The 12,971-nt window shown below is 40.4% G+C and overlaps 1 protein-coding gene across 4 annotated transcripts in view; it reads left to right on the forward strand.

The window, feature by feature from the left end:
* The window catches only part of DIP2C (disco interacting protein 2 homolog C), a 311,348-nt gene that overhangs the window by 286,085 nt on the left and 12,292 nt on the right, over positions 1-12,971 (forward strand). The window lies entirely within an intron of this gene.

Below are 12,971 nucleotides of genomic sequence, written 5' to 3' on the forward strand. Positions count from 1 at the left end.
CATGGTAATGCATATTTTGAAATTACCTTGAATTTGAAGCTAACAGGTATGAATTAGAAATAAAATGGCATTAAAAATATTGAAATATTTCAACTGCTTTGAATGTTTTCTCAAATTTTTAACACAGAAATTTCTTTTCCTGGGTATCTGTACCTTTCATATTCTAAATGTTTTATAGAGAATTTCCTCAGAAATTTTAAATAATGAGCTGAAGGATCCGTCTGGTGACATTGAGACCATTGATCTTCTCCTAAAGTTGAAACTTCATGCAAATCCTGTAAAGATAAGCATCCCCTTGCATCCTAATACTCTCTTCTATATCAAAACCTTACCCATTAAAAAAAGAAAAAAAAAAAAAAAACAAACACTGTTCTGCCCTAAGCAGAGCAAGGAAAGATCCACTTTGATATTGAAGTTTATTTTAAAAAGGATAAGAAAAGTAAAAGGAAACATATTCATTGCAATCTGTCTGCCCTTAAAAGCAGATAAAAATGTCACCAGTCTTCTTGTTCAGTAGCAGATAGTGACAACTTACAAGCTTTGATGTAGTGGAGGCTTAGGCTCCCAGGGGGAGAGAGCCACTAACCAAGCCACAAATGTATTGATGAAGATTGGGATGCCATTTTGTATTTGTTATAGACAGTTTCCCCTTATTTTTACTACAAATTGTATTTAACCTGTTTATTGAACTACATCCACATTTTGTATCAGACTGGGCAAAAATGAAGACTTTCAGCCAGTGTTGGTAAACACTGTTTTCTATTTGATGCCATCTCTAATTTCATACATGCAGGCATCCTTTCCCATCATGTCCTTCTTATCCTGTCTTCAAACCCCAGTATACCCTTTGGTGAAATAATAGGTGCATTAAATGATCTTTTAAATTATTCAGTTTCATCTAGTTAGGTCTGTAGGGTAATAGATATGGAAAAATTAATTTATTAAACTCTTCTGTGGTTTACTAGAGTTTCTTTTGAGCTACATGTAATGGTGAACTGCTGGGATAGACAGACATGGTGAGGCAGCTGGCACCAAAGAGGGACTCAAATCCAGGTGTGGAGTATTGTCAAACAGACCAGAAGCACAAAGATGTATTTGGGTTCAAGTTTTTAATTTTTCAGTCTGGCTGTTATTCAATTTGTGGTTTGTGATATCCATAGTCTTTCACTGAAATACTCCCGCTCCATCATCAGAACAATTATTTTAACCTGATTACCCTCTATATTAAACAAGCAGTCTGTGGAGCTGTACAAAATAGGTGTCTTTTCCCATGTGGCCACTGACATCTCCTTGGAGTGATGCAAATTAATGTAGCTCTTAAAAAATATGACCTTGTATATACTTCATCTGTCATTAGCAGACTCAATTTCTTAAGAGGTCATTTGTGTATTGTACTACCAGTAATAAGCAAGTCTTATTTTTTGCTTTGGATTCTGAGAGTATTCAGAGATCTCTGAATTTCCTTCAGACTTGCTGACATTGTCTCCCTGACAAAGGCGTTTTCAGAGGATGGAAATTCTGAATCTCATTCCTCAAGAAAAAAAGGGAACACTTGTAGCATTTCAAAGAAATGAGAAAATTGTTACTTAGGATTTATTTTTATAGATTGCTTATACACTGAGCCCAGTCTCAAATCCAGGCTCTGTCAAAAGGAATCAGTAAAGCTTTGGCTTCGTTTTAATATATTCCAGCATTTCAGACTTCATGCAGGAGCAGAAAATTAGCCTTTTATTATGGCTGTCAATTGTTTATCCTTCTCCTCTGCATTTTACTGAAACTTTCATGTTGTGTATGCATTGTTTTGGGTAACACCAAACAACAAAGCCACAGGAGCTTTTTTTCCTTATTGTCAAACCCTTCTCCTCCATCTACCTTGAAAAATACTCTTATTAAAGGGTTATTAAAGAACTCCTTAGCTGAGTTGTTAGCTGAGCTGTAGCCACAGCAGTGCTCTGTAGCACAGTCGCAGCGTAGAGGGGAACCATTTTATATTCACATGAGATGAAAAAGAGACAGAGGGGAGGAGTCTCAGAAGGCCACGTGCTAATAGCAAGTGACAGTGAAATAGGTACCTTTTGTGAAACTTTATTGATTAATTATATTTGAAAACCGTTTGCCAATGGTAGCAAAAGAGAAACTTGGAAGAGTGCTCCCTTGATGCTGGGGGGAGCAGGGCTTTTCCAGCTCCTGGAATGGGTTGCAGTGTACAGAGCCCAGTCACAGGTTAAAGAAAATCACAGTCCTCAGTTGCTCACTGTGTGGGGTCCAAAGGGGGGGTTAGAATCCATCACTACCCTCTGTGACACCCAGCCATCATTTCCCTTGCAGTGAGACTCTGTAGGCAGAGGGTGTGGGTTGTTCTGAGGTGTAAAGCTCCATGTACCTGGTGAGCTGTTCAAAACATAGACCTCCCATGTCATTGTCCTCAGAGTGCTTTAGACACAGTAAGCTCATTTAGCAAATGAAATTGTCAAGTGCTACCTCCAGCACTGCCATTCCTGTCACCCTGAGCTCCAGGGATATTTTCATATGGGTGGCTCCAATTCCAAGCTTCACACAGCACTCCCCAATTCCAAGTTCCATACATTACCCATACTGTTTTATAGTTGTCTGTTGCTTTAGCTGTTTGGATTTTTTTTTCTGTTTTCACAGAAACAGTTCTTTCATGAAAGTGAAAAGATTTGCACCCCTATGGAGTCAGTAAAAGTAGCTCAGTTGAGAGAAAGGCTTGAGGTCTTTAAAATAAAGCCTGAGTCCCTCAAAGATTCAAGTACAAAAAGAAATGATGCAGTTTGGTTTTGAGGAGTCTTTGTAGAACCGCCTGGCTTTTAGGCATTTTGCCTATTAGCTTTCAGAATCTTATTTATGAGTATAAGCTGTTTGTCATGGTACTGGCAAAACCCTCCTTCTTCTTTGTGTTTTTCCTCAGGAGAAGATACAGCCTTGGCCTTTTAGCAGTATTGTGCTTTCTTTCTGCCATGCAAACACTGCTGTCTCAAAAATCCTCTTGGTATTGTTTCTGATCTTTGGGAAACAAATCTCTCAGAAAGAAAAGTTAATTTGGGCTGATAAGCATCATGTGAACACTTGCAGTTCTGACTTAGAGAACTCCCAGTCTCTCTAGAGAGGAGGAAAGGCTGTCTCTTGCTGTTCTGACTGCATCAGGAGACAAACTTGTTCAGTCTCCGTACACTGAATAGTCAGTGATTAGGAATAAAGCTGATGGCCTGGGAAATGGAAGAGGAGCAAATACTGTTGAAGAAATTGTACTGTTTACTCATAAGGATCCAGAGTTATAACCAAATTTGTAAATATACCTTTTGAAGAGTTTTGAAAGATGCTTCATGTTTCCAGGCATAACACAACTTCTGTGCAGGGCAGGAGAAAGGGAGAAACTTCCAGTAACTAGTGGAGTGGGAGCCCTACAAAGTAATTTGTGTGCTTTCTAAGGCAAGGTTACTGATTACTGAAGTATTTCCTCCATTGACCCAAGTCCATTTCTTCCTTGATAAAGTCATCTTCAAGGGATAAGCATATCATGATTTCAGTGGAACAGGACAATAAGAGTGGGCTCCAAGTATGGTTTTTGAGAGAGGATGTGGTTTAGCATACTTTAACTACAACTCAAGAAATTCCAGTTGTATTTCCCTGGAGGGCTTAGGGGAAAGGGAATACTATTCTGTGTACCAAGTAAGACAAAGACAAAGGGAAAACAAAAACCTGTACCTTTCCAGGAAGGTCGGTGTACTGCAGTTGTGCAGTTACTGTCGTACTGTTTGCAAGTAACATTTTCATGTCATTCTTCAAGTATGAGTAAAAGAACTAGATGGAAAATGGTTCCATTTTTGTTTTTACAAACCAGTTTTCATTGCAACTGGGTTGGTGTCTATGGCTCAGACCCAGGGAGCCGTGACTGACCCAGAGAGAGTGTCCCAAAAGAAGTCTGTGGTGTTCCCTCAGCCGCCGGGGTGCCTCTGCAGAGGGGTGCCTGTCCCAGGAGGCTGTCAGCTCTTTAGTGATTCAGCGAGAGTGATTTCAGCTCATGTTCTGTGAGGCAACCCCAGGCCAGACCAGGAGGAGAGAGACAAGAGGCTCGTTTGGCGGTTCTGCGTGGGGCAGCTTTATTTGTCCCGCTCCCCGCGAAGGGGAGGCCAGGGACGAGCTCTCCGATCTCTAAGGGAGAACAGGGTAGCTCTTATAGGGATACAAGGGTGGGTGTGAGAGGGTAGAAGCCAATGGGTTACAAAGAGTCTACATAGGGTCTCCCAGAGGATCATGGTTTCATTTTTCTCTCACCCTCACCACAAAGTGCTGCCTTTTCCAAGGGGATCTTGCTGGGAGGTTATGCAACCTCCTTATCTCAGCAGGCCTCCCTCCAGGGCAGGGGCTGGGCACACCCCACAAGTTTTGAAGTTTAATGATAACTTTGCCGAAATTATAAAATTTCAGTAAAATTATTGGGAATTTCACTGCTTATTAGGTTTCCAACATATTAAAATACACCAACGTATTTACTCCAGAAGAGTGACTGACGCTGTTAAAAAAAAGGATTTCCCATTTCCAGGTATACCGAGCTTCTTTGGTGTTACTGGTCCTTCTCTTTCAATCATGCTTCTCCTGGAAGCTGGGAATAGATGAAACAAGCTGGCTGCTCACATTTCTGAGGAAGATTTGTTAAAAATTCTTCCTTTTTTGTTCCCTACAAGCCATACTTCTTTCTTTCTCTGTCTCAGACTTTGCCATGAGTCTAGCTGTACAGTTACAGGAATGTCTTAATAAAATAGAATTTTCATTCTTCCGTTTTTTTAATGCAAATACGATGTATTATATATTTGATTTTTGCAGATAATATATTCTGAAACAGTTTGCTTTCCTTCATTTTGGTATATACTGTTAATGGAATGCTAAACACTGATTCTTTAAAAGTGCCAAGTGATCAACATGGGGTACATTTGCTGAGTGGAAGAAAAAGTGCTGCTTTCCCATACTGCTGCCTTAGAGGGCATTTCACAAGGCATCTGCTTTGGAAGGGGAAATAATGAATGCATGTAAGATTTGGAACAAGCCTTTGTGGCTTCTGCAGCCCTAGCCACAGACTGTGCTGTGCTATAAGAGATGGAGCTTCCTATGTGCTCTCCACCCATCTTTCATTTCCCTCTTCTCTTGCCAGCCTTTGCAGGAGGACAGGGCCTTTGCCATCCCACACACTGTCAGTTTTTTGTGACAAATAATTCAGCACAGGGTGCTGTGCTGCCAGTTACCCCTGGGAAATGGGCTCTGTCACCTTTGGGACCCACTCCAGCTTGCCAGCCTCAGGCACTCGTTTGGCTCCTGTTGTCAGTGAAGTCTCTGGCTGAAGGAAAACTGAAGGAATGGTTAGGCTTGGGAAGGGGAGCTCTGAATAGTAAAAGCATCCTTTATTTATATAAGGATACATCACTAATTTGGTTAGAGATGTAATACCCTCTTAAATGGCTCCCTTCAATAGATCTTAATATGTTGCTTCAAGCCTCACTTGTCCTTTTTAGTATGGCATATACTGGAAGTGTCTGTGAGCAGAAGATGAGCTTGCTTAAGCAGAGTCTCGAGCAGCCCAGCCAGGCTTCCCAGTGAGTCTCCTGTGACAGGGCAGTCCCTTTTCAGTGCCTGCAGGTGTACAAGGCACTGCTGCTCATGGCACCGCTGACCTTTCCTTCTGAGTGCTCATCTGCAGTTTTAATTGAGCTGAAAAAATAGCTCTGTGTGTTGGTGTTCCATGCACAGGAAATGTCCCTGGTTGTTGTTAAGCAGAACTTTCTGCAGATTTTTTCCCAAAAATGCAGGGTGAGTCAGCTAATGGTAGGAATTTTGGAGGTTATAGCAAGAGAAGAGGACAGGTTAAAGAAAATTACTTGAGTTCAGAAATTCTTGTTTGATTACATTGTGGGAATCTAGAATATGAATATTTCATTAGCAATGCTAAAATAATTTCCATCATTTGTTAATAACAAATAAGCTAATTCCATTATCTAGGGATATTTTCAGATCCCAAGTTCATTATAATTAAATTTTTCCTTATATGTGAAGCCTCTTTAGAGATTAGGACTGGGAAGACAAAGGGTTACAAAATAGAAAAAGCATATTGCATTAAACAGAATTCTCAGATCACAACTGTGATTATGAAAAGTGCTGTAAAAACAATTAGTGATAAACACATGTCCTGGGACGTTTATAATCTGAGTAAAAAGATAACAGCTCTGAGCAGCTTTATGCCTGGTTTTGCAAAGCTGAACCTGAAGCACAGAGAAAGGTAATGCTGTACCTGATGGTGCTCGAGGTGCAAGGTGGGAGAGCAAATTCTCCAGAGTCCTGGTTCACTGCATTCTCTTGAAATAGTTGTATATTGTGCTTTAAACAATGTGCAAAGTTAATTTAAACAAATTTAATGTGTGATGACAGTTGAACATTTTAAAGTACTTCAAAGCTGAAAGCAAACATAAACATGAGTTTTTTTACATATTCTCATAATCTTTTATGATCAAATTGCTACTGCTTTTTTTAATCTGTGAAGCTTTGAGTGTTCTCCTCCTGAACCAGAGTTCCTGCCCCATTTTGATTCATTTGCAGCTTTCTGAACTGCCTCAAATCATTGTGTAACTTTTTCTGCTTCTTTGTTCAGTCATCTGAAGGGTTGGAAGGTGTTTGCTTTTGACCTCAGGGAATTTGGCACATGAAGTGTTATTTAGGTTTATAGTGAAGGATTCCTTTACATTAAAGGAAATGATTTAGTACTAATTCTTGTTGATTATCAAATTAACAGGATTAAGATATGTCCTAGGCATAGAGAAAGTTTAATGGTTGTTCATTTGGTTGGTTAAAGTTTGCCTAAATCCCAAAGTCCCTTTTTCAGTCTCAGTTGTATTTATCTATTATTGGAATTTATCATGTGATAGGAGAAAAACTGCTCTGAGGAAACCAGGATGATGCAGGAAAACTTTTTCATTGTCTACCTTTTCCCTTCAGCCTAAGTGTTCAGCTGTGCAATTTTCCTACTTTTCTGATCTGCTGTTTGAATACTGCATGCCATTTTGGAAGGCAGAGCTTAAGTTCTTCGATCCATATTTCCATTTTTTGGTAGAATGAGCTCATTGACTTGTTAATTCTGGAATAGCTTATGTAGAAGCATTTTATTATTTGAGTAAAGAGAAAATGCACTGACAGGCTTGAGTGTCAAAGAGCCGTGACCCAGTCCAGGATCCCACTGTTACCTTCAGTGTCCATCCTTCTTCTAACTATAGAAAATGAGAAGAGGCTGCATCAGCCCTTTCCCATCAAAAGTCTTATCCAGGCACCATCTCAGACTGGACATTGATACATATCTGAAAAGTGTTGATGGCAATAGTTTGTAATGATTTGAGTCAGAACTGGGAAGTCATTGTGCTGTGGATGTAGCCACATAACAGGTTTCTGCCTTGCAATTAGATTTTCATTGCAGTTTCTAATGAATTAGGTAGTTGGCCTTTTTTTCCTTGTAAAAGACTATTGTGTTGAGTTCAGAAGAGTCACTTTGGGTAGATCCTTTTCCGCTTAAGGAAAAAGAGTTTCCAAAGTGGTCAAAACACATGAAGTTTTTAGTTTTTGCTCATGATGGTGGTCAAAACATTTTCAGTTTGGAGAGTTAATTAACTTAATTTAAAAACAAAACAAAATGCCCCGAAACATTAAACATCAATAACCCTGTTTTTCTGACCTGCTACATTTTTTTTTTAAGATTACATTTACAACTTCTGTAATATTTAACTTTTTGTTCCAGTTTAATACAGAAAAATTTTTAAACTATCAATAAGGAGGATCTTACAGGATAAGAAAATACCCACTTTTCCCCCACAAGCTTAACTTCTAATGTAAGATGACAGTCAGTAGGAACACTTAAGAAATAGGGCTGGAATGAAACCAGAGACCACTGGCTGTTGCTTTCTACCACAGAAACTGTGGGCATGGAGGGGACTTCTACACATTGGGTTATATGTTCATCACATCCTGTCTAGTTTCCTCTAGGCTTTGTTGCTGAAGATTTTCAAGAGTGGCAGCATCCAAGAACAGATGCTGAAAGAAATCAGAGTGCAAAATAGCTGGTATTAAAGAGTTGGGCTTCCAGGCTGGCATGACTGCAAAGTGACATGGTGTGAGAACTGCTCCAGACAGGAGGAAGGGCTGGTGGGATAGGCAGGGAAATAAGAGCTGGAGATGGTGGAAGGTTCAGTGCCCAAACCTTACTGACAAGATGCTGGCACATGGGCAAGGAGGAAGAGGGCAATTACCATGGCTCAGCTTGAGGCAATGGCTATAAAGGAAAGAAAAAAGTTTGAGACGTGAGGTTTGGCCAAGTGTAGGGTAAAAGGCAATCTCTTCAGCTGAGTTATGTTGAAAGGGAATGGGGGCACTGGGGAAAATCTCCTTTGAGTTGAATGTGGAGAGGTAGAAATAATAAGACAAAACTAAGACTCGGTCATGCCAAGCATCGCAGAGTGAAAAAAGGTTCCTGGATTTGAAATAAATTCAGCTGATAAATAAGCCCTGAAAGGAAGTAAAAGAAGCCCCATCATTTGAAATACTTTAACAGAAGTAGACAAAGCACTCAAAAGTGCATTACAGGGAGCAGTCTTTTTTTGGCAGGGAGCAAGACTTGGATGACCTCATAGCTTCTTTCCATCTCCATTAGAATCACAGAATCCAAACTCTTTCTCAGAGCAGCAGCACAGCCGGCTCTGAAGGATTGCCCAGGTTTGGCACCGTCGTCTTGCTTAGTACCACTGTGCTCGTGCCAGCCCCTGCAGATTCCCAAAGCAAGAGTTAATAGCTCTGCTGACAAACTCTCTGATTAGTGTAAAGCACCAGCAAGCTGTGCAGTGTATTTTGGAGAGTTTTCATCACCAAATGAACCAGATCTAAAATGGAGCATAAACAAAATTTGCAGTTTCATGTAAGGTAGTTGGGCAGAAAGACATGGTTGCTGCATTTCGATACCGCTTCGCTGCACAGTGATGGCAGTCACTGGTTAGTTATATCTGGCCAGTTCTTGCTCTGAAGTCAGATTTCAGTCCTACTTTTCTAGAGTAAGTGGTTGATATAAAGAAGATGAAATCTGTTCAATGTATTAAATTGTAACAAGAGAAGAAGTTTGACACATACTGGGGGTGTAGCTGCATTCCCCATTAAATCCCAGTTGCCAGACTCTGAAACAGCTTTCTCAACTGTACAACTCCAGTGAGAGAACTTTTTAAGAAAAAGTTCTTAGGAACCAGTGGAAAAAAGTTATGAAAAATATACTCTCCTGTACAATTCTGTGTAAATATTACAGTTTCACTGTGCATCATCCCTGGTTATAGCTTTGCAACAATGAAACGATTCTCAAACATCTTCTGTCTCCCCCCTCCAGTGAGACATTTCGGTGGGGGAGAAACTCTGTGTCTGCCCTACATTGGGTCTCTCAATTATGTTTTCCCTCTCAGCTTGGCTGCAAACCACCAGAAGGTGCAAAAGTAACTTTCACACCCAAGTGCAGCATGTTTTCTCCCATCCACTCGATTTTCAGGCTCTTAGCCCAGTCTGGCTCTACTGCCATGTTCTCCTCTGCCTTTCCCACCAAGACTAGAACACAGAAGAAAACAGCAGGAACGCTCTGTACTCACTTTCTAAGAGATTGTTTTCATTCCCAACAAAGAGCTCTGGAGCACTGCTGAGAAACAGGACTTGCCCTTCCTGGACCTGCGCTGCCTGGGAGCAGGTTACAATTAGTTGTGAATTTGGAGAGGGTTTTCTGTCATTGTCCTAGGGAGGCTGCAAGGAGCCGAGTGCTTCTCTGCCAGCATCACCTGGGTAATTCAGAGGTGGTGTTTTTAAGGGTCTGATGGGCCCTGTGCTCTGCATTTTTAGTTTGCTTGCCAGAGCAGCCTTGATAGTGATGCTGTTTACTCAAGAGGGAAGAAAAGAAGTTTTCGATTGTGTCTGTGTTTTTCAGTGGAAAAAGGGAACTCTCTTGGGGAAGAGTGGGAAAAATTGAATTATTTTATGCTGAGGCACAATAAAACTAACTTTAAAAATTATTGCCTAATGCCCATAATTTATTCACAGTATCTAGTCCCAGTAGAGTTAATGAGATTATTAAGCACTTAAAATTAAGAATGCGCATGAGAGTGGGTAACATCAGAATCTCATGTTTGGCTTACTTTTTTTTTTAAATAACTTAGTGGCAAAATATTTTTTATTATTTTGAATTTGTTAGAGGTTTAACAGTGTATTCCCAAATGGATTGTGAGCTTGGCAGAAACTTTTTAAAAAGGGATCCAAGGTTTTGGGTGCCAAGAGGACCCTCACAGAAAACCTCCAGGAAATGCCGTTTCTATGTTTAGTGCCGTGAAAACTCTGTAGGGGATGTGAGGCGGGAAGCACAGAGTGGGAGAGGTTTAACAGAGCTGGAAAGTGAGAAATTGCACCTTCTGTGGATCACCATGTGCTAAAAAATCAGGCAAGGTTAAATGCAATAGGTGGAGAAGGGAACTAGAAAAATATGCCAGTGATAATAACAACAAGATGGGAAGCACAGATGCTGAAAGCAAAGATGGAGATTGTCAGATTTATAACTGTTGATTCATTTCCAGTAGTCATTCCACTGACTATTGAACGTGTTGCTTTATTATTTGTGATTTTTGCTAGGCCTGGAGTTCAGCAACACTTCATGGAGGCATGTCTTAGTGACAGGAAGGGAGCAAAGGCCGGCAGTATCTGTGGGCAGCTGGACAGTTCTGACATACACTTTTCCTGCCCCAGAGGTTTTTTCTATTGTTATCCAAATAGAATTCTCTTTAAACCTATCTTAAATTGCATAAATTGCTTCCTGACCTTCGTTACACCATCACTCTTAACAGTGCTTGTGACTGAGGTTTTCTAAATTGTCTTTTTTTTTAAAGACTTTCTCAATTTCACAAAACATTCATAAATAATACGTAAGATAACTCTGTCTGTTAAAGGAGGTACCATGTGGTTGAGATGATAACTATTTCTGCCAAGAGTAGCTATCTGTCTGCAAACACCTATCGAAAGTTTGGAGATGTTAATGGTTTGGAAGAACTCAGTTAAGGCATTTTCTATTTCTAGACTAATACGGATTTTACAGAACAAAGATACGTATATGAAGGCAGAAATATATAGGCACTAGTAGCAACTGGTTTTTGCAATATTTAATTTCATTTCAGTACATACAGTTATTTTTAAAACCTTTACCGAATACTCCTAAATACTTATGATTTGGCTGCTGTTTGTGTGGTTGGGTGCCATTTTGTTGCCATTTGCTGCCACAAGCCTGGCTGATGTAGATGTACCCTTTATAGAGCAGCATTAACTTAGCCTTGCACACACTCATTTTAGAGAAGCTCCCACGGCCTGGCTTTCTGCTGCCCTGTGTCTGTGTTCCTGGATGAACAAATGGATGCTGTAGCTTCACTGCTTCTGCCATGAATCCAGTGGTGGCTCTACTGCTCCTCAGCTGGTGGGAGGCTCAGCAGTAAATGTAGAAAACACAGACATGTGTAACACCTGTAACACAACAGTGTAAACAAGGGCAGGATAACATTAAAGGTAACACACAGAGGAGGTAATCAGTGCTTCAGGCTCTGTCTGGGAGTTTAGTGGCAGCTGAAGAAGTGTTGAAAGGTGGTTCCTGTTACACACCTCATAGGCTGGGTGGCAGCTGCCTAGCTGTGCCTGCTCCACACAGTACCCCTCGTAGGTACTTTACAGTTTACATCCTTTTCCTCTCAACACGACTTGGAAAAAAGTCTGAAATTCCTAGATGTTTGGGTTGTATCTTTCTGTTAGTGAGAGGAGCTGTTCACACTGATGTGCAGTATCTCAGTGCTTAACCCTGCCCCATTCATCAAAGTTGAGAGACTTCCCAGAACTGCAGATAAAACACTATCCACTATGCCTGCCTTGACCTCAACAGTCTCAGCTTTTATAGAAGACTCTTGGAGCAAAGAAATAGGGAAAGGGAAAAAGAGGAGAAAGATCTTTTTCCATCTTCTTTATGCTTAGGGTCTGAACTTGCCAAAGCTTTGTTCTTCTCCAAAGAGACCTCCAAAGAGACCTCTAGCTGGGGTCTCTCTGTGTCTTATCCCTCCTTTCCCAAACTGAGCACTGTGATACTCTATAAAAAGACAAAACAGTCTGAAAAAGATCTATTGTGACTGCTCCTAATAGACTCAGTTTTATGCTCAGCTTATCGGGATCCAGCCATCTCCACCCATCTGCTCCTGTCTGTTTTCTTGTCTTCTGACATTTCATCTTTACCTTTTACATGGCTGGCTTTTAGGCATCTTGTATTGTGGGGTTTTGTCTTTCTGATACCCAGAACTGAGGGGAGGAAAGAGGTAAGAACAGCTCTTTGGACACAAGTCCAGATTTAGCTTGGCTAAGTGGATTACAGATAATGTTCAGGAGTGGGAAGGTTAAGGTTTTCATGGTTGTAAGTTACTTCCTTAGGATACAGGAATAACTAGATGTTACTGAATTTTCTTTGCCATGTACTGGCTGAGATCATTAGCTATTTTGGAACTTGAAAGTCTCTTGCATTCTAACCTGTTGAGTAGTTTTCTAAGGTTAAATGAGACATTTCCTTCCAGAACATTTTACCACTGAAGGAGAGATGACATTCCAGTTCACTTAGTGGGGAAATAAGTTATCTAAAAAAAGAAGAGAGACAGCCAGAAAGTTATACTCTGAGAACGGATCTGATATCAGCAGTAATAACATTTCTCATTAAATGATTTTTTAAAAATATTAAAATGTTTATCAGCCACTGTCCATTGAAAATAATTAACAGATTGCAAATGCAGATTTGAAGCTGAGGCCAAGTTATGAGTTATTTTGATATGATTTTGATTTTAGCTGTTAGCTACTTGTGGAATGTGGTTGCTCACTCAGCTCAGATGCTT

This window comes from Corvus kubaryi, unplaced genomic scaffold, assembly GCF_017639235.1.
Source record: "Corvus kubaryi isolate FWS band 111438036 unplaced genomic scaffold, C.kubaryi_AGA036_p1.0 37398, whole genome shotgun sequence".
Taxonomy (NCBI): Eukaryota; Metazoa; Chordata; class Aves; order Passeriformes; family Corvidae; genus Corvus; species Corvus kubaryi.